At 36.7% G+C, this 19139-nt stretch overlaps 1 non-coding gene and 1 pseudogene across 1 annotated transcript; one reads left to right on the forward strand and one right to left on the reverse strand.

Moving 5' to 3' along the window:
• Nucleotides 1-3438: 3438 nt before the first annotated feature.
• Nucleotides 3439-3541, reverse strand: LOC119251687 (U6 spliceosomal RNA). Its single transcript, XR_005126570.1, has one exon. It is a non-coding gene; the product is annotated as a U6 spliceosomal RNA (small nuclear RNA).
• Nucleotides 3542-9592: 6051 nt separating this feature from the next.
• Nucleotides 9593-9675, forward strand: LOC119252190 (small nucleolar RNA U3; annotated as a pseudogene).
• Nucleotides 9676-19139: the final 9464 nt, after the last annotated feature.

Raw genomic sequence — 19139 nt, forward strand, 5'->3', positions numbered from 1 at the left:
CAAAATACACCACTTATTTCAGAGACATGTGCTGGAAAGTTGCTAATGTTAAGTTTTATACTAATTTATGTTTACCAAGTGCTTTGCAAACACCTTTATTTCCCATCTCCAAAGACTTTTGATAGTGGGTCAAATCAAGCTACCAACTTGGAGAAGCAATTTTGCTGAGATCTCACCACACTCCACTTTGAAATTTAGGATAATTTGATCTATAATCACTTGTAAAACCAATCCCTATTGTCAAAATAGCCAAGATATTGTCCTGAAACTTTTCTCAAATACTCTTCCTACCTCCTATTAGATAAAAACTATATTATCTCTCAAACTTCCCCAGAGACCCAGGAAGAAAAGTCAGCATACTTTTCACCTTCTGCTCCTTCCAAGTCACCTATTGGTCCACTAACACTTTTACTCAACTGCTTTTCCTATAGAACAATATAATCCTCTTCTTGTCATATTCATGCTTGATATATTTTTAAACAATAACCTGTATAAGCCATCATTCAGTTTTAAATTACAATGATACAGATGGTTAGGAAGAGAACACAGTTACTCATCTTGAAAATGAGTCCTTTTTGGACTAATATCAAAGACATATAAAAAACTCATAAAACTCTACAAAAAAACAAAACAAATAACCCAGTCAAAAAATGGGCAAAAAACTAAACAGACACTTCTCTACAGAAGACATTAAAATGGCCAGCAGGCACATGAAAAAATGTTATTAAAGAAATTATTATTATTAATAAATAAATTATTATTAATAAATAAACTTATTATTAAAGAAATGCAAATCGAGACTGCAATGAGATACCATCTCACATGATGAGAGTGGTCCATATGGAAAAGACCAGAAACAATTGCTGACAAGGATGTAGAGAAAAGGGACCCCTCCAACATTGCTGGTGGGAATACAAACTGGTCCTGCCCTTATGGAAAGCAGAATGGAGGTGTCTCAAAACATTAAAAATGGGTTAGCTATTGCCACTTAACCCAAAAATTCCACTCCAAGGCATTTATCCAAAAAATTCAAAAACATTAATTCAAAAAGAAACTTGGACTCATATGTTTATTGTAGCACTGTTTACTATAGCTAAACTATGGAAATAACCTCAGTGCCCCAGAACAGATGAGTGAATTAAGATGTGGTATATGTACACAATGCAATACTAAGCAACCAAAAAAGATGAACTCATGCCATTTATGGCAACATGGATGGAACTTGAAAGGACAATGCTAAGTGAAGTAAGTCAGAAGAAGAAAGATAAATACTGGATGGTGTTACGAATGTAAAGTAACTAAATGAATAGTCAATAAAGACAAGCTGAGAAGCTAACATTTTTGATGGGTGACTACAGAACTGAAGCACCAAGGGAGAAGGGGGTGGGAGAGAGACGAGCAAAGAGGGAAGGAAGCACAATGGTGTATGGTGGTGGAATATGAGTGAGATAGTGGTGGGTGCACTATGGTGGTAATACCTGATGGGGTACCCCAATATTAGCTCAGTGAAAACTTAATTTTTTTAAAAAAGAAAATGAGTCCTTTTTAATCCCTGTACACCAATGTCTGAGGGAGCCTCAGGAGAATCACTAGGCTGTTTTTGGTGAACATGGGAGTGGAGTGAGTAAAATAATTTTGATGAATTAGTTAATGAATTTGAGTTATGATTGCCTGATACCCTCTTCACTAAAGACCATGCTGCTAAGCAACTAGATTTTGACCACTTCTTTAAAAAGCAATACTCCATAACTATACTGAAGTCACACAGAGCTTTTATAGTTGCCTTTTATTTTCCTCTTAATAATATCTATGCAGACCTGAAAACGTGATAAAATCCTTAGTCACAATCTATCTTTTCTTTACTCAAACACAATATGGCAGATTCAGCTTAGGCATTCTTACTTATAGTCATCTCACTAACTCTTTGTTATTTGTATATCATCTTAGCCATCTATTGATGGTTACTTGATGGTTAAAAAGAACTATGTTCTTTTTCCAAAATTTATCATGAAGGGTGCTTAGACACCTCTTCATTCCCACTTTACATCCTCTTAACTAGCCCAAATATTGCTATGACAACCAGCTGTGCACAAAGTGTATGACAGCACCTTGCCTCCATCAAGGTGATATTTCCTTGCTTTCTGTATCAGAGAATTTTTGCTATAGTGTTTTTGGGAACCAGCTCAATTATTTGACTCACAAAGGTGGAAGGGAAGGAAGTTAACACAATCCATAAAGAAATACTCCCCTTTTCTATCTCTTGAGTAGACACTTCTGAGTGTATTCCAGACAGTTCCTCAGTCTATCTCCATAAGATAAAGTCATATTGGTCAGCTTGCCATATTTCTTTAAAAAAATGTATTATTTGACAATTGAAGAATACAGAGCTCAGTGATATTTTTATTATACCCATTTTTATATTGGCAAGTAGGCATGCTGTTGTGATTGTCAGACATATTTTATCAGTTTCCAAATCAATGTGCATATTTCCCAGAATATTTAAACTAACTGAAAATATTTTGACGATTTAAAATATAGAATATGAGAAAAACTTCCACTAAGGAAAATGTGTCAAATATTAAAATTGTCTACATGATTCTCTTTTCAATGTTTTAGTACAAAAGAGTGAAAAACGGGAGATTTACCTTTAGCAATGAAATGTTTTTCTCCTTTTAATTGATGGAAACATGCTATAGAAATAGTCACAAAACAGAATTACAGCATTGTGAATATAAAAAGTATAAAAACCCTAGAACATAACATGGTCTTTGAATTTGCTGTCTGATGATTTCCCATTTAATACCTTCTCTTAAATACTGATAGAAAATCAGAGTTCAGCCAGACATCTTGGCAATGCTAAGAAATTATACTTTAAATGCAGTATGCAAACACTTATTTTCATTTCTAATCTTAATTCAGAGAAGATGGAAAATATAACTATTCAGTCCCCAAAGAAATATTAACTCCTCAAACTAGCTGTTTTGTATAAAAAGTCCTACATGTGTGCCCTATGAACCTATCTAATATAACTACGAGTACTGTAATTTCTGCATTTCCTGATTTGTATTAAAATTGCAAGTATATTAGTCTAATATTTTATAGGGGTTTTTGGAAGACAGCTCTTGAAATTTTCAAGGTATAGGGTTGTCAGTTCTCTGGAAGGAGAATTCAGCATCTGACAATAATTCTCCATAATCTTTTACTTGGACAAAGATTCTGATTGGTTATAGTCATGGTTTTTACTCAGACACAAACCGAAAAATTTTATAAGTAAAGAGGTTCACTGTTTTCTTTTTTTGAAATAACTAGACATCATATCCTCACTTTGAGTCTGTCCTACATCCACTAAAGTATAAGACCTACTCCCAGGCACCCTGATTAGCTAACCAGCCACCATAGTGATTTTTTAAAAGAGAGTTATATTCTTTTTTTTTTTTTTTAAATAGGGAATGCTTCACAAATTTGCATGTCATCCTTGCCCAGGGGCTATGCTAATCTTCTATCATTCCAGTTTTAGTGTATGTGCTGCCAAAGCAAACACAAGCATTATTATCTAAATACTCAGATTGTGCCTGATGTTTTGCTACAAGTTTCCTTTATCTTATGCTTTGTTCTGTGTGTGTTGTTTTTATTTCTTTGTTTTTTGTTGCCTTATACAGCCACAGGGCACTGTTACTATTGACAAAAATCTACTCAAATGATAAAACATCAAAATTCTAAATTATTTTATGGAAATAACAGACTTATATTCAGATGCATACACTAGCCTATATAATCCTTTCCCTCCAGAAGAAAAAATATGTAGCTTTATGCATAGTCAGAAGAAACAGTAAACTTATTATTTTTACAGTAGCATTCATGGATATCTGAAATTGGGGTATATTGATGACCCTTCTTGGAAATTTGATAGAACTAAAAGTCAAAAATTCAAGAAAGTTGGTGGGTAATTTTTAATATTCAAGGTCTGATTTTAAAAGTAGTATAAAATAATACTATTTTTAGGTATCTGTGACAAAGAATGATTAGATGTATTCTATCATTCCGTCTCTATTGGATTATTTCTTTTTTTTTTTTTTTTTTTTTTTTTGGTTTCACTCTGGTCTTTATGGATTATGGCGAATCAAGTGGCTAAATAAAGTCAATTATGTAAAATTCATATTTTAAACTTGATCGCTCTATTTAATATACATGTCAAACTCTAGTCTTTACACATAGAAAGAGTATTCTTATTTTTAAGAATATTTAAGACTGGAGCATTCAGGAAAATTGATCACATCATTATGCCACAAAGAAAATCTTGATAAATTCTAAAAAGTAGAAATAGCATAGGCAATATTCTCTGATTACTATGTAATAAAGCTATAAAATAATTTAAAAAATCAAACAACAAAAATTCCCTTTCACCTGTAAACATTAAAAATTTCTCTTAAAGAAATTTTAATTCTTTTAAAAAGCCTACAACTCTTTTTTTTTTTTTTTTTTTTATAACATCAATACAATTTTATTTTTTAATCCCACAGTTCACATTTAAATTTTGTCAACTGACTCAATAATGTCCTTTTTTCCCAATTTAAGATCCAGTCTAGAGTGACGTTTCTAGAATCTCCTTTAATTGGGAACAACTTCTCAGTGATTGTCTTTTTTTTTTTTAAGATTTTTCTTTTTTTTTTTTTTTTTTTTTTTATAAATTTTATTGTTATATTCCCCATACAATTGCCGCCCCCCATTCTGACCCCAATCCCTCCCCTCCCGCCCCCGCCCCCCTAAAAGTGTCTCTGGTTCATAGTTTTTTGTTGATTTTGATTTTCACTTTCTTATAGTTTTTCATTTTCCTGGTCCATTATTTAAGTTTTCTAGATTCCTGCTATGAGTGAGACCATCCGGTATTTTTCTTTTTCTTTTTGGCTTATTTCGCTGAGCATGATCCCTTCCAGCGCCATCCATGTTGCAGCAAATTGCATGTGTTTATCTTTTTTGAATGCTGAGTAATATTCCATGGTATATATGTACCACATCTTCTTGATCCAGTCATCTATTTTTGGGCATTTGGGTTGTTTCCAAAGCTTAGCTATTGTAAACAGTGCTGCTATAAACATAGGGGTGCAGGTGTTCTTTGGAATTGATGTTTCTGTGTCCTTTGGGTAAATACCTAGGAGTGGAATTGCTGGGTCATATGGAAGCTCTATGTTTAGTAGGTCCAGAAATCTCCACACAGCTTTCCACAGTGGTTGGACCAGTTTGCACTCCCACCAACAGTGCAGAAGAGTTCCTTTTTCTCCACACCCTCGCCAACATTTGTTGTTGCTAGTTTTTTTAATATGTGCCATTCTCACTGGTGTAAGATGGTATCTCATGGTAGTTTTGATTTGCATTTCCCTGATGACAAGTGATGTTGAACATTTTTTCATATGCCTGTTGGCCATTTGCATTTCCTCTTCAGAGAAGTTTCTTTTAAGCTCTTCTGCCCATTTTTTGACTGGATTATTTTCTTTGTTGTTGTTGAGTCTCATCAGCTCTTTGCAGATTTTTGTGATCAGTCCTTTATCATTAGTGTTGGGTGCAAAAATGTTCTCCCAGTTGGTGGGGTTTCTCTTTGTTTTTGTTATTGTCTCTTTTGCTGTGCAAAAGCTCTTTAATTTGATATAGTCCCAGCTGTTTATCTTTGCCTTCACTATCACTGCTTTGGGTGATGTGTCTGTAAAGATGTCTTTGATGTGCAAATCACGTAGTGTTTCGCCTATATTTCCTTCTATATATTTTATGGTTTCAGGTCTTATGTCTAGTTCTTTAATCCATTTTGAGTTGATTTTTGTGTATGGTGTGAGGTGGTGGTCAAGCTTCATTCTTTTGCATGTAGCGACCCAGTTGTTCAATAAATGGTGCTGGGAAAACTGGGTCTATTGGATTATTTCCATCCACAAAACACCTGTGTGCCTTTTCCCTTGGGCTACCTTATTTTCTTCCCATTTATAGAAAATCATCTCGAAATCATCTATACTCATCATCTTCATTTTCCTCCTATCCCTCTGTTCAGACTTTTAGTCCTCTGCTGCAAATACATATTCAAGGTCACTAATTGTTGCTGAATCCATTGGTCTCACCTCAGTACTCATTGCACATTTCACAGAGCAGCCCTTGACAGTAATTGCTCAAACCCTGTTTCTTTCTTCTTTTAAGTATAGAAACATCACGCACTTCTGTTTTCCCACTTACATAATTGGCCTCTTGCTTTTTTCTAACTTTTTCTTTTCTTCCTGACCTCTAAATTTTTAAGTTCCCCAAGGACCGATCATCACTGACCTTTCAAGTTTTCTTTGTTACTGTATGCAAAAAACTCTGGGCGCTCTGGGTTTAGACTCTGGTTCCCTAAGGGAGGACATTTCCACTAAAAGACCAGCAAGAGTCCAGTTGAACTATGCTGCCTGACTCCTGGCTCCTTGTGGTCAGCAAGATTAGGAATCACCATTTTAGCAGGAGAAATTGACCCTGGCCATCAAGAAAAGTTAAAATTGGTTAGGACATGTTTGAAGCTTGATGATGCACTTGACTGACACTTGGTACTCCTTTGTCCACATTTGGTGGTAAATTGACCAGTGTGGTAAATCTAGTCAGAGAAGGATACAGGGTATAATGTTCACATGCCTCAGAATAAAGGGTTTTAAGTCATGCAACCAGGTAAACCTTTGAGACCAGCAGAATGCGAGTTAAGGGTAAGGGGGTGTATAATGCATGGTAGATGAGGGTGACAGTCAGAATGAGTTGTGACCATGTGATAAACGTGTTGCAGTTGGAGCTGTAGTTTGTCCCACTCACCTTCCTTTTACAAGTATTCCTCAGGAAGAACGCCTCATGGGAAGTTGCTTGCAGAACTTGTATACAAAGATTGAGGGGCATAAATAGTAGATAATGGCAGACACAGTGAACTACTTCCCCATCTTCTGGAAATGTTGCTGGAAGATGCTGCTCAACTGTCTTTCTACTGAAGGGATTCTCTCAGCTAGAGAAAGCTGTCTTGCCCAACATGCCTCTTTGCAGGATAGCTGGTATCCAATGACCAATCTGCATGGGAGTATAAAGGCCCCCTGTCAGTGCTCCCAAATCTGAAGGATTGAGGACTCCATCTCAGGGTCTACTTCTGAGGAAATCCTATAGGAAACAATATTTTAGTACTATTCACTGAAGAATACAAACACTTCCCTCACAGAGATTGGAATGGAAGCGATATTCTTGTGCTGTTTGTGCCTCACTCTCCCCCTATTCTGTTCTGTAATGCAGAAACCTTGCTTCCTGAAACTACATCTCCTTGGCACCCTTGGAATTTTCTTCCAGTTTGCTTTGCCCAGTAGAAGGATAGTAGCAGTGGGAGATGAATGGCAAGAGGAGGAAGTGAATCAGGGTATTTGCACTGCATCTCTGGCAATATCTACATGTTCTTTGTCACAATGGATGCCTCCAATCTTGGTAGCCTCTACTAAATAACCTCTACTAAGACTTTAGCTTCCAGTGATTATATTTGACTCCTGAATTCACTACAGGATCTAACCCAGACACATGATTAACTATAATTTCTGCACCTGACAAATGGGTTTATACATACCTAGCAAATGACCTTTCTGTCTAGAATACTTGTTTTTTTCAATCATCTCACACTCAGCTCAGATTTCACTATCTCCTTGAAGCCCCCTCTGACCATCCCCTTCCCCAGCTCATTCCCAGCATGTGTTCCTTAAGAATCCTGTTGCAGGGCCTCCACTGGTGGTGCAGCGGTTGAGCACTGGGCTGCGAAGCTGCCCGCAGCCTCTGCAGCACCGGTTTGATCCCAGGTTGCCAGCGAGGGTCCCACATGGCGCTCAGACCTCTCCTGCCGCGCCCACTGCTCCCCTCAGCAGTGTACTTCGGTCCTTCTGCCTGTTCTGCTCCCCGCTCTGGCTCTGGCTCTGGTGAATTCTCTCACCCTCCCGCACTTCTGACTGTACCCAGTGCTTGTATAAATAAATAAATAAATCTTTAAAAAAAAAAAAAAGAATCCTGTTGCTTCCCTCAATCCCATAACTTATTGTACCAACCTGTAATCATACATTCACTCAGCAAGACTCAGTCTTCCTTAAGGGCAAGATGAGTTTGGACTTTCATTTTTGTATTCTAATCCTGACACAGGGCATCTGATATGATAAGTCAATAAATGTTTTTTAAATGAATGAATGGCATAGAGACAGGCTTCTGTGTGTCACCAGAAAATGTTTACATGACATAGATTTGAAAATAAGAATATTGGAGTCAGAATCTCCCAGAATACAGACCTAGCTCTATATTTAAATAAGAGCTTTGTGAAGTGGCCTTGGGATAAATTGTTTAACCACTGTAGGCCTCATTTCCCTTAGTTATTAAATAGAAATGATAATAACACCAATTTCATAAGATTGCTATAAGAATTAAAATAATATTCATAATTGGCGTGCTATCATTAAATACCAGGTTTATTTATTGTGGTCTACCATGCAGCGGCTGGAGTGCTTAAGTGTCTCATCTATAATTTTTATTCAGTCCTCTAAACAAGTCCGCAAAGTGGATGCCAACTCCACAGAGATTAAAAAAAAAAACAAACTGTAGCAGTAAACTCAGAGTCACAGAACATATTCTCTAATAATACACAGTATGTTTGTCTGGGTAAGTTATGCCAAGGTACATTTGTAATAAGACAATCCTGAAATATAAGTGAATTAATGATAAAGGTTTATTTCTTTCACACATAAAATATGCTGTGAGTCCAGTGATTCTCCTAGGTATCTTCATTTAAACTTCTCTTCAGGCACTAAGGTTGCTGTGCTTTGCATATGTACCATCTTGAACAATGATTTTCTAATTCACTGCAGCAAGGAAAGAGCCTCTGGGGTTGGGTCCCACACTGGTTTTAAGTGCATTCTCAACTGACACACATCATTTCTAACCACACCACTGGCCAGAAGGAGTCATATGACTACATAACTTCAAGGAAGCTGCAACAGTGCAGGGGAGCATAAGGCTATTTACTATTTCTAGCCAATGCAAACGCATCTACAGATAGAACTTTGTTATGTGCAAATTTATAGCTTCAACTACACCCGATTATAGTTTAAAATAAAAACCTTAAAATCAAATTAAAAATTTTGCGTCTTCCAACTAAGGATGTAGTTAGCCTTCTACAATACTGCCTGAATATCTATCTCATCTTTTCTTATTTGTAAAATTAGATGGTTTGACTAAATGTTGAGAAAGTTTTCTTGCTCATAAAATGGAGTATCCTATATCTCTGTTGTGTTACTTCTACAACAATTTGTTAGAAGATTAAAACATATGAAAAGTAATACTTTTTGTTCTCTTTCAAAGTAAACTCCTCAGGGGGCCATGTTATTCTAATGATGATGCTGTTGGTTAAATCATATAAAGACACTTACTGTATTTAAGGTCCAGCCAGATAATGCAGAATGAACCTAACTCACAGTCAGACTGCCTGGTCTCAAAGTCCCATTCCGTCACCTTCCAATGGTGTGACTTTGAACAATTCATTTAATCACTCTTTTGCTCAGTTTTCCCCTCAAATTAAGGGAGATTAAAGACTATACTTTCAGGGATCATTTCTATAGTTCGTTACTAGAGAAGTTTCTCTGATCGTGTAGAGCACCGGAAAGCTAAGCTTTGGAAACAATCCAAATGTCCAAAAATAGATGACTGGATCAGGATCAGGTGGTACATATACACCATGGAATATTAGTCAGCATTCAAAAAAGATAAACACATGCAATTTGCAGCAACATGGATGGAGCTGGAAGGAATCATGCTCAGTGAAATAAGCCAGAAAGAAAAAGAAAAATACCGGATGGTCTCACTCATAGCAGGAATCTAGAAAACTTAAATAAGGGATCAGGAAAAAGAATAACTATAAGAAAGAAAATATCAAAATCAACAAACAACTATGAACTAGAGATACTCTATGGGGAGTAGGGGGTGGGGAAAGGAAGGCTTGGGGTCAAAATAAGAGGGTTGTAATTGTATGGGGAATATAAAAATAAAATTTAAATAAAAAAATACACAGTGATGAAAAAAAATAAAAAAATAATTAAGGGAGATTATTTCTAAGTGGTTGTACTCCCAGAGCTTTTGATTGTTTTCTTCTCCCTTACTTCAGTGTTTAAATATTGCTATTACATACATGTATGCTTTCATAATAAAATCAATATAGGATATTTTTTATGAATACAAAGTAAGTGAGATGGTCCCTCTAATTTAGAAATCATTCCTGAGCAAACCTGGGTTATTTATTATATTTCAAAGATCTTTCTAATATCTTTAGCACTGTTATGGAAAAAAAGGGAAAGATACTGTTATATGTATTTGAGAAAAGCAGAGTTTACTATAACAGCCTGTAACTGTTACGAAAACGATGGATTATAATACCCTAGTTTTTTAAAGTAATATCATGAACTATTGAGTAATTTTCTAATTGTATGTAGGCTTGGTGTCAATAACACAAAATAAGTGCAAGACTGCAGAAGTATGTCATATAAACACCTTATTGGCCCATTACTTCTGCAACACTGAGAAAAGCCATGGTAGATTTGGTGTCGATCCTGCTTTTCCCTGGATAGAGTGAGTTCTGGTCTGTTCTATCTCTCATTACTGTGATGACGGCATATCCAAATGCTAAATACTCAAGAGACACTCCAATCCAGTGTTAAAGACTGAACACTTCATCCCCAAAGAATGTAGCATTCCAGGAGAAAACAGGCCTCCTTCTCACACTCGTAAAATTGTGAAGGTGTGTGATAAATCGGAGATCAAAATGAGAGGCCACAAATTCTTAAACGTGTTCTGCCCCTTCACCATGAGTCCTTGCTCTTTCCAACATAGAGAGAATAATATATTTTTAATAATGATAATGGCAAAGTTGGCAAATACACATCAGTAAAAACAAGCTCCAATGTGTTACAATAAGCTATGCAGTTAAGAAGGCAGGTCTAGGTGGAAAGCAGAGAATAAATAGTTAGAGATATAACTAAAGATCACAATGTGAAACATCTTAAGTAATTTGAGGGGATTTATTTTGAGAGTATGGGCGGGAATATTTTTCCCTTAGGGGACTGGTTTCTTTCCCTTTATCCTTTCTTTCTGCCGTCTATCCATCCGTCTATCCTTCCCTTCCTCCCTCCTTTTATACAGAGATTTTCATTCTTCATATTCATAAAACAAAAAATACAGGTTTGAAAAACTACCATTTACTTTAAACATCAACTTTATAAAGAAATACAACATCTTAAAAGTCTAAAATAACAAATTTTATGTATGTCAAAGAAAAAAACAATAGCTTTTTTTTTCAAACATGTACATTTGGCTTAAGTGAGAACTGCATTTCCATTTAAAAATCAACACTATTTTAACAAAAAGCATGTAAAAGGTTGTTTCTGAAATGATCAGTACCTAAGTTTGTATCTAACAAAAATGCAAGATAATCTGCTTCAGCAAAGCAGAAATATATAGATTATGCATGCTAGTTAAAATTTACTAAACAGTGGATTTATTTTGCTAAAGCAATATGCTTTTCACTAGTGCAGCTTACATAAAGTATAAAAGATAAGTGTACATCTTGATGAATTTTTATATGTTATAGCCATGATCTACCCACAGATCAAGTTAACCCTTAAAAGACAATGTTTCCTTCAATTTTAGGTGTATATGTCTCCCTTCAGGATATTAATAAAAATGTAGATTTCTAGGTCACATTCCCAGGTATTTACTATCAGTAGGTCTAGGATAGGGCCCTGAGGCTGAATAATTGGTATACCTCCACCTTGAGAAATTCTGCCCTTGAAAGAAACCTAACTTGAGTGGGAACTCTTGCAGAACTTCCATTACTCTTAACTGACAAATGATTTTATTCAGGGAAATCTAGGTGGTTTTCTACTGAAGATTATGTCTGGCATTGGCTGTCTGTGCAATTGTAAGTTTTAGTTTTGTTTTTTCATTCTTTGAGCCAGTCTCCTAAGTAAGTTTACACTAATCCATGGTCAAATAAAAACTAAAATCCCTAGTAAGTTTTTCATAAAGCTTAATGACTTTATTTTTTTTTCCCTAAGGTTTATTTATTTATGCATACAAGAGCTGGGGTACAGGCCAATGGTGTGGGGGATGAGAGGATTCACCAGAGACAGAGTGGGGAACAGAACAGGCAGACTAACCGAAGTGCACTGCTGAGGGGAGCAGCAGGCGAGACAGGAGAGGTCTGCTGCTCCATGTGGGTTGCTCCCTGGCTGGCTGGGAATCGAACTCATGCTGCAGTGGATTGCTTCATAGGTTGCGTCTCAACCCTTGCGCCACCAGGGAGGCCCAAGCTTAATGACTTTAAATTTGAGATTATGTTCTTCATACATTCAGAAATTTGAAATGATCATTCTTTTATTAAATCATTCTAACAGTAAAATGGTACGGGGTTTTTTTTTTTTTTGGTTTTTTTTTTCTTAATTTAGAAAAATAAGAAGTCAGAAACTCTCTGTTATTCTCCCAGCTTCTAAAATCTGGGCTACCAAGTTTTCAGATTTGCTTCTTAAGTTTGAGCTGATTGCTGCAGGGGGAGAGTAGAGTACCACAGCTTATACACTGAACAACTAGGGTTCCATTTTCTTTGCCAGAGCTTGTCAAATTTGACCGAAAAATTCCTACTGCTCCAAAAAATGACATCAGCATCTTTTCTCTTCTTATATAATTAAATACTCTCTCTATAATAAGCTGTCCAAAAATGGGAAAACTTAAATCAAAACCACCAAACTGGGCCTTCCTGGTGGCGCAAGGGGTTAAGCACAGCACTATGAAGCAATCTGCAGCCTCTGCAGCATGAGTTCGATCCCTGGCCAGCCAGAGAGAAACTCACATGGAGCAGCAGACCTCTCCTGTCTTGCCTGCTGCTCCTCTAAGCAGTGTGTTTCAGTCAGTCTGACTGTTCTGTTCCCCACTCTGTCTCGGGTGAATCCTCTCACCCCCCGCATCTCTGGCCTGTACCCCAGCTCTTGTATGCATAAATAAATAAATCTTAAAAAAAAAAAAAAAACACCAAACCACGGTGAATAGACTGATTTGTTTTTCATTGCAACTGCCATACCACCTGATTTTTTTCTTCACCATTTCCAACATCATTAAAAATCCTTGCAACAGTTTGTAGATGTTCCATCTCCACTTATTAAAAGCATCATCAATTTTCAGTACTATATATTTCAAATTTAAAACATAGAGGTTGTTTTCACTTTTTAAAAAAATTAAAGAACACTATCATAAACATTTTTGTACACATTTTAAAACTTTATTTTAAAATATATTGTTAAAAGAAAAAAATTGATATGGAGGCTATAAGCAATTTTAGGACTTCTGATATCTGTTGTGATTCAATTATATGTTGCTGCATAGCAAAAGCTCCAAAACTTAGTGGCTTAAAATAACAATCACTCATTGTTTCTGCATGTAGTATTGGCTGGGTTCACTCAAGCAGCTGCATTCAGCTAAAAGATCAACTAAGGCTGGAATGCCTAAGATGACTTCACTCATGTGTCTGGCACCTTCACCAGAGTAGTTGGAATAACAGGGGGTGACTTGGCTTTCTCTTTTTTTACAGTCTCTCCTCATTCAGTAGTCTAACTTCAGCGTATTTATATGGCAGCTGATCCTATGACAGTGAATGAAGAGGTTGCCAGGCTTGTTAAGTCCTAGACCTAGATGCCAAAGCAAGTCATGGCACTAGCCCAGATTTGGGGAAAAGAGAAATTGACTACTTTTTAACAGAGGAGATACAAAAATCACACTGTAGAAGAACATGTGGGGTTAGAAGAATTGTTATGGTCATCTTTAGAAATAAATGACCATATATTGCCATATGTATTCTTTTCTAAACTCTACATATACATTTTTTTCTATACACACACACACACATACATGTGTGTGTCATTATTTTATGAAGTTCAATTTATTAAGAGAGGAACAAACAAAATATACCTCCATCATTGGCAAGAGTTAACAAGTGTCTGGAAAGATAGGTAATAACAATAACTCTCATATACTTTTGATGGGAATGTAATCTTGAATTTTCATTTTAGAAAACAACTTGGCACTAACTGCCAAAAGCTCATAAGTATAAATAATGAGGAAATGGTTACACAGGTAAATGAAGATATACACATAAGAAGGTTCGCAGAGCATCATTTGTGGTTCAGTACAGTCCCGAACTGTAAATAATCTTAAAGTTCACTGACTCTAGAGTAATTTTAAGAAAATGTAGAATGTTATAGAGCAATGAAAATGAGCAGACTCTACATTCAGTGATATGGATGAATCCTTCAATTTTAATGTTGAATATAAAATACAAGTCACAAAAGAATGCATGCAATGTGGTTTCATTTATATAAAGTTCAAACACACACAAAATTAAACTATGTTGCATACAGAAGTAATGCAATTATACAGAAGAACAGTTAAATATTTACCATATTAAAGCTAAAGTTTAGTTTGGCCTGGTAAGGGGAAGGAAGATAGGAGTATCCAGGTGAAGGAAACAGTATGACTGAGTAAAAGGAAGAGGTTGGCTGAATTTGAGAAATTTAAAGGAAGCCAGAGAGTCAAAGGAAGAAAATGAACTTCGAGGACAATTTAAAGATTTTCAAGTTTCATGCTAAATACAATGAGAAGTCATTGATAGGTTTTAAACAAAGGATCAGGTTTTTATTTCAATGGGTAATTTTTGTGTCATATGTAAAACCAATTAGAGAGAGCCAAGAGTGGACACAGGAATCAGTTAGGAATCTATCTTAAATGTCTCAGGTGAGACGAAGTGGCTTCAACTGGTGCACTGATAGTGGATAAGGAGAGAAAGGGATGGATCTGAGATAGGCTTAGAAGGGGACTCACAAGACTTGGTGTTTGGAGAGTTTAGAAAACAGAATGAGTCAGCGTGACTCCTGTTTTCTGGCATGATCAACAAGGTGCCATTCATCAAGAACGGGAACACTAGTAAAAAGTATGATCTTGATTCTGGATCCCTGGGAGACACACAAGTGTTGATGTTACACAGTAATTAAATATGTAATCTAGAGCTTAGAAGTACCTGCATCAGAGAAGGAAATTTGATATTTGCTCTTTTAATGCATCATGGCAGTAAACAAAATAGGGCATGATTAAAACCCAAAAGCTGGTAAAATAACTCAGAGAGGAAAGGTAGAAGCAAAACAGTGAAAATGTTAATATGATCTATAGGCAAAGCATTGTGCTTGCTGAGTGAGCACAAGCTGAGTTGGCTATGGTCCCCAGTTTACTGTCAAGTGGAGGAGACACTTTGGCAAGTCTTATATATCTTATCTGGTAAATGATAAGGAGAAGATGCCTAGAAATCTCACAGAAGGGCAGCTTAGTTGAGCAAGTCAAATAAGAATTAGCCAGAAGAAAGTTGTAAAAGGCATTCCAGGCAGAAGCAATAAGATTCACAAAAGCAGTGAGGCTTGAAACATATACATGTGTGCTAACAAGCAGTCCAGTAACTATAAAAACATAGAATTTGAAAGCTAAGTGACAGGAGGTCAGACCAAAGAGGAAGAAAGAGTCCAGTTATGTAGGGCTTTGTGTGCCCTGCCAATAAATCCAAGGGATACACACAGTAGGAATACTCAGTAGGACATGGTCATATTTGTACTTTTAGGGAAATTACTTACACAAGCATGGAGGGTGAGGGCAAAGCTGAACATGCACAATTGGTTGGGAAAGATAAGCTGCTGTATAGGAATGGTGATGGGGATAAATGGGAACTATACATATGACAAACATTTTGGACCACTCTTTATTTCAAAGAGCTTGTCTGGAAGATCAATCTGCTTAGTCCCAGGTTCATCTCATCTTTAAACGCAGTTGGCAGGGACTTCGGAGCGATGGTGCAGGGCCAGGTTTTAAATCTACAAATTCCCACAAAATAACAACTACAAAAACAACCAGATGGTGAAGCCAAAATGCCTGGGCAGATTTTACAACAAAGCTAGGGGATCCCAAAATACCAACTGTGGGGGCAAACATCCAACAGTCACACATTCTCAGGGTCTGTGCAGGAAGGAGAAGGAAGCCAGTGAGACTGGGTGTCAGCCATAGGAGGAGCTCTCAAGTGCAAACAGGAAAGCTCCCCAAAGCCACACTGGTAGCTCCTGGCTCAACATCCCCCCAGCTGCCCCAGTGGTAAAGTGGCATATCAAGCATCTGGTCACCTTTGCCACCCCAGGGGCAGCAGAGCCCCCCTGTGACTCCAAAACCTGTAACTCACCAGTGCTCAGATTAGACATGGCCCCACACTGAGGATAAGCTAAAGCTGCTGCATGAAGAATAAATCCCAGCAGCACAGGACAACTGGGACAAAAGAAAGAAAATTGGGGGGTAGAAGAGGTAGGGGGTTGAGCATGATCCCTTCCAACGCCATCCATATTGCTGCAAATTGCATGTGTTTATCTTTTTTGAATGCTGAGTAATATTCCATGGTATATATGTACCACATCTTCTTGATCATGCTCAGCGAAATAAGCCAAAAAGAAAAAGAAAAATACCGGATGGTCTCACTCATAGCAAGAATCTAGAAAACTTAAATAAGGGACCAGGAAAATGAATATAAGAAAGTGAAAATCAAAATCAACAAAAAACTATGAACCAGAGACACTTTTTGGGGGGTGGGGGGCGGGAGGGGAAGGATTGGGGTCAGAATGGGGCGTTTGCAATTGTATGGGGGAATATAAAAATAAAATTTATTATTTAAAAAAAAAAAAAAAAAAACCAAACATGCTCTTACCATAGATCTAAAACTTTTCACACCTGGGAATTTATCCCAGAGTAATTAAAACCCAGGCTCACATAAAAAACCTATACATAGCAGCTTGATTCATAATAGCCAAAAACTGAAAACCCAGATGTCCTTCAATGGGTGAATGGGTAAGCACACTGTGGTATATCTATTTCATGGAATATTACTCAGAAATAAGTAATGAGCTATATATAAATATACTCAACAACTTAGACCTCAAGGGAATTAGGCTGAGTGGGGGGAAAAAGAATCTTAAAAGGTAATATAATGCATGATTCCATTTATGTAACATCCTTACAATAACAAAATTCTAGAAGAACAGTGGTTCAGTGGCAACAATGTTGACAGTGGTACAGATGGGGAAGGGATAAAGCAGTTGTAGAAGGAAGCCTACAGCAGATGGAACACTATACCTTGATTAAGATATTGTTTACACAATAATCACAAGTGATAAAATTGCACAGGACAAATACATGTATTAAAAAAACCTGTATATACCAATATGCTTTATGGATTGTTACAACATCAATTTTCTGGTTTTAATATTTGCACCATAATCTTCCCAGACGTTATTATTGAGGGAAGCTGAATGAAGGGTACACAAAATCAATCATTTTTGCCAACTTTCTGTAAATCTATAATTATTTCAAAATAAAAGTTTTGAAAAATTAAAAAAAAAAAAAAAAGAAGAGGTAGGGGGTTGAGGGGGGAGCCAGCCAAGAACCCCTGAACATAGTCACCAAGGTTTTGACCACTACACAAAAACAACAGAAGAGGGAGCTTGGGGAAGTATGAAAGCTTTCTTCCAGCAGCTTCACTGTAAAAGTTCAGTAAAAGCTAATTTCCTTATAGAAATGAGAATGAGGGGCATCACTGGTAGCGCCAGGGGTTAAGCACAGCACTGTGAAGCTATCCACAGCCTCTGCTGCACGAGTTCAATCCCTGGCTGGCCAAGGAGCTACCCACATGGCACGGCAGACCCCTCCTGTCTCACCCTCTGTTCCCCTCAGCAATGTATTTCTGTCAGTCTGCCTGTTCTGTTCCCCATTCTGTTTCTGGTGAATCTTCTCACCACCACCCCAGCACCTCTGGCCTATACCCTAATCTTGTATGCATAAATATATAAATCTTTGGGGAAAAAAAGAAATGAGAACAAAAATAAAATTGAGGGAAAATCCCATGTAAAACTATTATTTAAAAAAAAGAAAAAACTTGAAGAAAACTAACATCTCTACAGACAAGGAAGACTGGCCCAGAATATATACCTACCCCAAAAAGCTCAAAACTGTAAACTGTCATTTCAAAACAAGCCTAAAAAACATTCTGAAAATGATTCATGATGTGAGAGAATATCATAAATCAGAATTAGAAAAACTCAGCCCTGAATGATAACTCAGAAAAAAAATGAGAAACAGAAAGGGAAAAAAATAGAAAAAACAATCAAAAAGAAGGACAAAACTGAAAAGACTATAAGAGCAAATAAACACAGCAGATAGAGCCTTAAGAAAAACAGAAAGTGAAAAAGAGGAATTTTTTCTAATTTAAAAACCAAACAAATGAAGAGAGGTTGAAGCCAGCACACAGATCTTTTCCAGCAGCTCCAGACTTGGACTGACTCTGCTTTGTGCCTCTGGCTGCCTCACAGTGTTCCTGGTAGGTATCTGTGTATCTTGTGACCTCACTCAGTTCTTGTCACATGGCAGGTACAGACTACTTTTGTTAAATAGTAGTTATCTCCTGTAACAACTCTCCCATCCCCTATCTCCAGGACTCAGAGAAGCCTTCCGAGATAACACCGTTAACCCAGCTCTTTTCCTCTACTGGCATTGAGTTAATGTTCCATTGTTACTTTGCAGAATAAAAAAGGGAAACTCTCTTTTTCAAAGATCAAAAACCAGGTCCAGGACATTCTTCCTGTTCCTTCTCATTAGTCCTACTTCTTCTATAACCTGGCATGTAAGTAAGCTTTTTCTGTCATGTAAGACATTTTCAAGACAAAACACATTCTTTTGTTCTAATCATGTATGTTAATTCATTCAAAGTTCATTCAGCAAATAGTTACTGGGCAGCAATGAACAAGACCACAGATTCCTGCCTTCACAGAATCACCCTGAGGTGCAAAGGATGTGACCAGTAAACAAATAAACAAGGTCATGATAGATAGTGCTAAGCACTGGAAGTGAAATAAATAAGGTGATGAAAAATTAGGAAAATCTATTCTAAATAGAAAAGTCAGGTCTTTAACCATATCCAGTTTCATAGCAGCTTGATAGTTTGAGAATACTAAAATATTCAA

Source organism: Talpa occidentalis, unplaced genomic scaffold (genome assembly GCF_014898055.3).
Source record: "Talpa occidentalis isolate TD23 unplaced genomic scaffold, MPIMG_talOcc4v2.1, whole genome shotgun sequence".
NCBI lineage: Eukaryota > Metazoa > Chordata > Mammalia > Eulipotyphla > Talpidae > Talpa > Talpa occidentalis.